This window comes from Helianthus annuus, chromosome 5, assembly GCF_002127325.2.
Source record: "Helianthus annuus cultivar XRQ/B chromosome 5, HanXRQr2.0-SUNRISE, whole genome shotgun sequence".
NCBI lineage: Eukaryota > Viridiplantae > Streptophyta > Magnoliopsida > Asterales > Asteraceae > Helianthus > Helianthus annuus.
Genome location: NC_035437.2, coordinates 10,803,858 through 10,812,956, shown reverse-complemented (window position 1 = coordinate 10,812,956; position 9,099 = coordinate 10,803,858). Strand labels below are relative to the sequence as shown.

Below are 9,099 nucleotides of genomic sequence, written 5' to 3'. Positions count from 1 at the left end.
ACTTCAAAGAGATGCTTAAAAACTGAAAAAATATTAAAATTACAACTTTAGTTTCTAGCTTTTTTTTTTCTTTTTTGAAAGGCAACTTCAATTTTTAATAAGCTTATGAAAAGTAAAAATATATATTGCATCATAGAAAATGCTCATACAGGCCCAATGGTCAGATATATATCAGTTAGGTAACCTATGTTTTATTGTTGGGTACTTAAGTTACTATACAAGCCCAAGAAAGCATAATTTGGGGCCAACATCGCCGTTTTATTTAAGAAACCATTCAGAATTTCAGACATTCAGGTAGGCCCATGGATTCACAGCCCAAAAAAAAAATTAAAAAAAAAAGTGTAGGCCAACAAAGTAAACAAAAATATAAATGGAGATGCGGGGTATCGATCCCCGTACCTCTCGCATGCTAAGCGAGCGCTCTACCATCTGAGCTACATCCCCGTTACTGTAGCAACATAATAATGCTTATTAATACTTTTTTTCCTTAAACTTCTATGTTTTAACTTTAAGCCGATTATATGTATTGGAAATTCTCAGAAGGTAAATAGGAATGAAATATAGGTATACTCTTTTCTGTTCTATTGTGATAACAGTTATATATATTTAAAATGAGATAATATTCATTCAATTTACAACTTGCATTCATTAACTGAAAAAAGAAACTGAACACACGTATTTATTTTTCTTTGACATTTCAGTTGGCGCTGCGGCAATAGTGTAAATTTTGGAAAAATTTGATGTTTATTTTGACGTTTTTTTTGACGTTTTTTCGATTTCGTTGCCGTTTTTTATAAAACATTACCGCTACGAAGATTTTCTAGATCCGTCACCGGCATTGATGCAAGCTAACATAGTTTCTTTTCATTAGTTGCAAGGTTTTCAGATTTTGAAAAAGATGACACTAAGTGATGAATTAATGAACTCTAGTAAATTCATAGTTTTAATAATTGAGATGATCTAATTCATCTCAATTGTTTCTTGTTATGAATATATCATTTATATTGACTCTTCACATCCTTAACTCCTCATTGTATTTACTCTTATGTTAATGTTGAGCCTATAAATAGAGGCTTTGTATTTCATACATATATGTCAATAAGAAATTCATCTCCCATCCTCATTCTTTTCTATACATTGCTAATAGGTTCTAGTTATTACATAACACGTTATCAGCACAAATTACTTTTGAAGTTGGATTGTATCAACACAAGACACCATGTCGTATCAACGTTGGCGAAAGAGATAAAAGACAAAATTGTTGATCTGGTATGAAAACCTTTAATTGTTTTAATTTTATTTCCTCTTTTCTCATTGATTGTTGGTATGATAAAACTTGAAAATCAACTTACGCTTTTCTTGATATTTTTATTGGTTATGATTTAAGATTAAAATCATCATGAACAACATTGACATCATCCTTATTTAACCAGGATCATAATGTTTTTACTTCTTTATTTACTTTCCTATGTGTTAACGTATATGAATAGTTTTCTTTCACAAACAAACACCTACGAAAAACATTGAGATGTGAAGAAAAGAAAGCAAAAGTAAACTAGAAACACAATGGTTTTCGATCAAGAAAAAAAAATCTTTCTAGTTTCTCTAATTGATTATTTACAATATTGTAACTAATTTCTTACCCCTCTTGGTTATCTCTCTTTTATCATTAAATATTTTGTTGGACTTCAATGGAAGTTTTGGTACACTAAACTGAATAGGTATGTTTCATTAACGGTTTGAAAAGTTAGAGTATCTAGTGAATTTATGCTTTAATTTAGTTGTCCCAAATATGCAATATATATTTAAATCTCCACAATTGATCATTTTGAAACTACTCTAAAGATTTTAATAATATAATTCTACTTGTATGTGAACTAACTCTTTAAGGATGTAGTTATGTGTGGTATGTATTAAATGTGAAGTTATTTAGATTGGGAATGTGGTATGCCATGATATGCCGTAGTGGATCCATGTTATACATCTTTGTAAAAGCTAATAAATTAATGTGTATATCAGTTTTGGGTTTTGAATTGTAATCGACTTATTACTTGTGGGATAAATTGTTTTTATTATATTTTATGGTTAGTAATTAAATAGTCTTTTATTATTATTAATATATATGATGTTGGTTAATGCTTAAAAATTAAAATCATTAAATATCATTTTTCCATCATGTTGGTTAATGCTTAGAAATTAAAATCATTAAATATCGTTTTTCCCATCATATAGTTTAATTCATTCTTTATTAATTTTAATTCATTCTTACGTTAGAAATTTGATTAATTCTTAGTACTTTAAATGATCTTTAATATCCATTTAATTACAATCTTAAATGATATGGAGTTATGAACATTAATAGTCACAATATTCATAACACTAAATGATATGGAGTTAGGAACATGGATTGTCACAAGAATACTATTTTTTATAGAAAATTAGGTGATTTACAATTTAATTTAAGAGATGTTGATTTACTTATTGGCTTTATAGTTTATACTGCTTAGATAATATGTTATGTATGCATTGACCGTATTTCATAATAACGTTTGATGGAGATAAATTTATAGTATACAATAGTTGACAGATTATTATACTATGAAAAAGTCTGTTTAGTATTTAATATGTTCACGTACATTCACTTCTGATGTGTAATACTTGTATTTGACATATAAATTTTAATGTGATTGTTCGTAACAATTTAACTTGAAATACAATACGATAAGTGTATATTTATAGTGTTCTTATTTGATATATAAGAATAAGAAATTTGATGTTTTATATGACATTACATGACATATTATCATATAATTTTTAATCTGTTTGATGACAAATTATAGCTATATTTTAGTAGTAAAAAAATCATATATTGATTTACTCATGTTTGATGACAAATTATAGTTATATTTTAATCTGTTTGATGACAAATTATAAATGTTATCTTACTATTAATCAAGATATATGATTTTATTGTGGCTTTTATCATATATCAACTTTGTCCTTTATGGAACACCACTAATTTGAAAGGTAACGCACACGATGTTAATAAATTAGAGCATAACCTATAATAATAGGCTTATCACTATTGCAATTTATTGCGTCTTTTATATGCTTTAATTTATTTAGATGATATGTTAAATAAAAAAATTATATATTTCTTACAAGTGATGAAAAAATCTTATTTCATAAGGTTGTGTCATAAGTCATTTCTTATAGTGACATAATATAAAGTGATGCATTGTATAATCATCACCTTTACATATTACCATAAACCTTTTTTAATAGTGTTCTTGATATATTTTAATATTCAATCATGATAGTAAGGCAAATTAATTATATGTATTTTATTATATTGTATTTGATGAAAGTTGTGTGACTCTCTTCCATTCCTTGAAGAGGATGTGATGAGAAAAATATATATCATAATCCATTGAGCAAAACAATTTCCATCGTCAAATATCATTAATTATTAAAGAATATATATAAAGTTTGAAACAACAAGCATGAAAGTTCTGTGGTTCTAATCCATTCCCTGATATAAATGTGATGATATAATGATCAATTCAAAGGTTATGATCATATACATAACTAAGAAAATTGTAATGATGCCACCATGAATGTTGTATGGGAATAATCTATTCCTTGAATAGAGTGTGATGATATAATAATCGGTGTAAACTTCTTGATGATGGCAATTGAGGAAATTGTTATAATGGTCATGTGATAAGATCAACCATTTTAATAGTGCAATGACTATACAATGATCGTCATAAAGGTCATGATCATGGAAACTAAGGAAATTGTAATAATCCTCATGTTGGCAACCATTTTAATATTGAGATCGACCACCAAAAGTGGAAAACTAAGGAATGACAATATAACATGATGGTTTAAACTTTGAAGTTATAATACATTCGCTCGTATCTTATATTATGTATTACATACATGCAAGTAATACATATGCGATCATAATCCAAAAGTTTATGGATCATAATTATTTAGTTAGTTGACATGACCGGTTAGACCACACCGAGTCATTAATGATGATGTGAAAAGTATTGAAGAAACAGAAGATTCGTCTTGATAATTATACATGTCATGTTTGCTCTCAAGTGAAGTTAAGTATTGATCAACAAAAGTAGGGTGTGAATCCCTAAATATTCTGGAAATGATAATGGAAATAAATATACAAACATGATACCATTTAGTGTTTTAAAAATCGATGCATCGTCTAAATGGTTATCAAATCCACAACCTGAAGCTTGTGTGATTGTGGCTTAGCTAATTTGATAGCAAGCATATTAATCCAGATTACTATTGCTTACAAAGCCAATGATCATGAGAGGAGTAAAAGTTCATTTAGGTACATGTAATTTTATATATAGTACCATCAATTCACATCAAGCCAATAAGTTATAGTTCTCCCCTTACAGTTGGTTTTTGGTCAGGAACCAAATATGTCTCATCAAAGATTTTGGTTGTGCGACATATATTGAAACTCATCCACCACACTCCACAAATATGTGACTTCTAAAAAGTTTGAGAATATGTTGGGTATAAATAATCGTCTATGATTAAATACTTAAAGCCATTAGTGAGAAATTCGTTTATGGCTCATTGGTTTTCACTTTAGTGAATGAATGTTCCCAACATTAGGGGGAAATAACAAGCAGTTGGAAAGTGAAAAGTGAAATGAATTATCATGTCATATTGATCCTCAGATTATAAACTATAACTAGAAGTTTAAAGTATAATTCATTTACCAATATTAAAGAACAAATTACTATACAAGTTCACTGACCTAAATAGAGTGACTAAGTAAGTCATCAACTGCTTATGCTCCAGTTATATTTGTGTCCCAAGAGGACAACCACATATTTTTATAATGAGTCTATTGCACGCCTAAAGCGTGGTAGACTAGTTGATTCCAATAATAAAATTCCTCGAAAATTGGAGCAAGTAATTAAGATGGTCAAGTCGAGGTTATAGTAATAAGATCTCCTGAAGAGACAATAGACATGATGGTTCAAGAAGAACCTCAGGTACCTGAAAATAAAGAGATCTCGATAAGTTATATTATGTCTAAGATATGTATGGAATCGAAATAAAAATCGACTTAGTTATACTTTTGTATATAATGTAGCGCTTAAATTTGATTAAATGATGAGGATCAAGATTTAAGATCTCCCTATGAATGAATATTAAGAAATGATTGGCCAAAAATAGAAAGACGCAAATAAGGCAGAATTTAGTTCTCTAATGTAATGGAAAGTTTCTGGACCAACGGTCCATACAACTGAAGTTGTAAAATATGTTGGATACAAATTTGTCTTCTACGCGAATCATGTGAAAATCAAATTAAGTGATATAAGTCAAAATTGGTGACACAAGAATTTTCACAAAGACCTATGATTGATTATGAGAAAACATATTCTCCAGTGGTGGATGCATTGACTTTCCAATATTTTTATTAGTCTGGTAATATAAAGAGAGAATTGATATGCGTCTTATGAATGTTGTGTATCACTTGATACTTAAAGTTTACATGAAAGTCCTTAAGGATTAAATTATGTAAGTCATGTAAAGTAAGTTCTCGAGAACAATGTGATCATTTTATACATATTCGGATTTGAATAGGTTATGATTATTTTACATGTTGGATATAACTGGAACTTCTGATGAGTTTCTAAAGCAATTGAGTGCTTACAAAGTTAATTGAAACATCTTAACGATGTAATACTTGTGCACCAAGAAACATACATAGAAAACTTGTACCCGCTGATTGTGATATCTCAATAAATAGTGTACATGCATGGTACAACATGGGTTTTGGAGATAAAAGCAAGTGTTTATGGCATTTTTGCATATGATATAGATATCAATGTGTTAAATGGGCAAATTTATGTACCAAAACTTCTAAAGAGTGAAAGCACATGCATATTTGGATAAGATGGAAAGAATTCCCTCATGGATTGATAATGCTAGAAGCATTAATGATGTCAAAACCTCAAGAACGTGCTATATCAAGTTCATAGAATATGTATGGACTAAAATAGTTAGATCGAGTGTTATACAACCCTTGATATTTGCATAAAGAGGGATATAAGTTTGATTAAATTAGCCATGTTTTATCAATGTTCTACTTTTAAAAGTTCATTATAATCGCAGTTTATAGTGATGATGTCTAGGCATCATCGAGAGAAATTGTCGAGATTTTAAAGGGAGAATTTTTGAATGACCTTGGCACGGTCTAATTATTACTCGAACTGCAGTTCGAGTATATATGTAATTATATTTTACCAATCCCCCAAGTACATCTAGAAGATGATGTTTGATATTTTAGTATGGGCATAGTTGAACCTTAATGTACATTAAAGGTTGTTAAGTCATTTGTTATAAGAAATGCCTATTATCATCTCCTATCAAAGTAGATATTCTCATTCTAGAAGTACCATCGTTAAATGCATAAGTGCATTACTATGTTTTGCTAGCTATGTATAGTTATAATATCTTTCACTTGAGCTTATTGTCATGATATAACCTTTGTCAAGCGAAGAGACATTGGAATGGGTTCAAAGAAATATTTCAGGTATAAACGATATTTGATTATATTTTACTAACCCATCATAACAAGTTTGGTTAGTATTGTAGATGCAGGAATGTAACGAAACACAGTCGTGGACATATGATAAAACTATCACCTTATCCCGCGATGTCAAGTTCGTAAGTCATTTTTGGAGGATGCTTTGGAATCGATTGGGTCAAATCATGGTTTACCAGTTCTCATCATCCCCAAACCGATGGGCAAACCGAGGTAACTAACCGTAGTCTTGGCAATCTACGTTGTAGTCTCATTTGAAACAAACCCAGACAGTGGGACCTTGTTTTACCCCAAGCCGAGTTTGTTTATAATAGGTTTAACCATGCGTCTATGGGGTGCAGTCCATTTTTATCGTATATGGTCGAAATCCATTCACAACATTATACCTTGCTCCTTCACAAGACCCACAATATTTCAGTATTGAGGGTGAGGAATGAGCTGCACAAATCAAGGAATTACATCAACATGTTTGAAATCAAATTATTAAGCATAACCTACAACATCAAAATCGGGCTAACCAACATCGGCGAAAGGTTTTGTTTAAGGCAGGAGATCTTGTGTGGATTCACCTAAAGCGCGAGAGATTCCCTCAAGGTCGTTTTGGTTAGCTTCATCCTCGAGAGGATGGTCTTTTTCATGTCCTTAAGAAAATCAACGACAAGGCTTATAAAACTGATTTGCCGGGCCACTACAAGGTTTTGGCTACTTTTAACGTTCAACATGCAGTATGTGGAGGATGACAACTTTGAGTTCCACTAGCGGACGTGTCCCTTTAAAGTGGGGGAGAATGATGCCGATTCGACTCCTGAACCAGAACCGAACCAAGACCCAACCGAAGACTCATGAACCAGCTCAAGACCCGCACCCGATTCAGTTTTATCAAGTTTAGCTATGTTTGTTTTAATTTTCCCCGTTCGTGGACTTTGTTGTTTGGTTTATCTTTAGGTGTTTACTCCTTTAAGAATTTTATAAATTGGGTTAACATTTAGTTTTTGAATTCTATTAAAAGTTTATTACTTTGGTGATTCTCTCTAGTTCTCACTGTCGCCAGTTTCAAGATGTATCACTAAATTGATAAGTTGGATACATCTTGTTACTATGAAAAAATGAAAGAAGAGTAAATAAGAGAAAACATGTATGAGTAATCTTGCGTTTTTGTTTTCATAATTGAAAGTAACATGTGAGAAGAGTTTGATTAGGACCAGATAAACATTTTTAAATAACCAGTTACCATACTACTAATACCTAGAATAAAATTTCCCTAAACTAGGGTTGCCCAAGTAAGTAGTGGCTTGAAACTTGCTCAATTTGGGTTGAAAAATATATGTGCTAAACTAAGTTGGCTCGTTTAAAATTCGAGTCAAGCTCGAACCAAGGGGAATTCGCGTGAATACTTTTTGTTCTATTATTTATATTGAATTGAATTGAATTGATATCAAAATATATGTGTATAAAAAGCTGATTGGATGACTTTTGACTAGTCAACTGAGATGGTCTTTTCTAATTTTACCTGTGTTTTTACTTACTAGTCACCAACGATCACAATCGGTTCTTCTAGCTAGCTCTGATTTGTAAACGATGTTTGAAATCAAGCCCTTGATTAAACACAAAAAACACGAGATTGAACGAATTGTTCGACTATTTTATCATTTATTAATAAAAGCACACAAATACAATAACAAAACCATCTATTTATACTAAACTCATTCTAGTCCTTACCTGGCCCAAACTCTATTAAATAAATAAATATACTTAGATAAACCTTATTAGTTTAAACTAATAATTAACCTTAAACTAAATATAAAAGACCCGTTAAAATATTTCCCCAAGAATTATCTATGGCCCGTCATGATCCTTATCTCCTTAATTCAAGATTAAGTCTTCATTCTCATTGGACCCGTTTCTTCACATCTGCATCGTTATCGACAACTTCAGTGTAACGCCCAGCGTCCTTAAACTTTAGGATCTTGTCAAGATTAGTCCCTGAAATTTAGTCTATTGTCAATTTTGGTCCCTGTGTTTTTGTGATGTTGATACTTTGGTACTTTTGGATTGATACTTGATGCTATGATACTTGATTCTTTATTCTAGATGCTTGATTCTTGATGCTTAAACTATGAGACTTGATTCTTGATACTTATGAGACTTGATACTTAATCTAGATACTTGACTCTTGTGATTCAACTAGATACTTGATTATTTATACTATGAAAGCTAGATTCTTATTGTTGATTCTTGATATTTGATACTTGGACTCTTGATTCTTGAAACTTGAGAAAACTATGATTCTTGACTCTTGAAACTTACTTGGTGCTTGACTCCTTAGACTCGTAAGACTTGATTCTTGGTTGAACGAAAGACTGGAGTCTTGTCACTGGCGGAAGCTATGAAACTTGGAAACTCTTGGCTTGTAATGTAATCTAGACACTTTACATAAACTACACGCAACGCAACGCTTAATCTAACTCGCTAATCGAATAAAAAACGGGAACGCGGAA

General features: G+C 30.8%; 1 non-coding gene across 1 annotated transcript; it reads right to left on the bottom strand.

The window, feature by feature from the left end:
- Positions 1-371: 371 nt before the first annotated feature.
- TRNAA-AGC lies at positions 372-444 on the bottom strand. The gene has a single exon. It is a non-coding gene; the product is annotated as a tRNA-Ala (tRNA).
- Between the last annotated feature and the right edge of the window lie 8,655 nt (positions 445-9,099).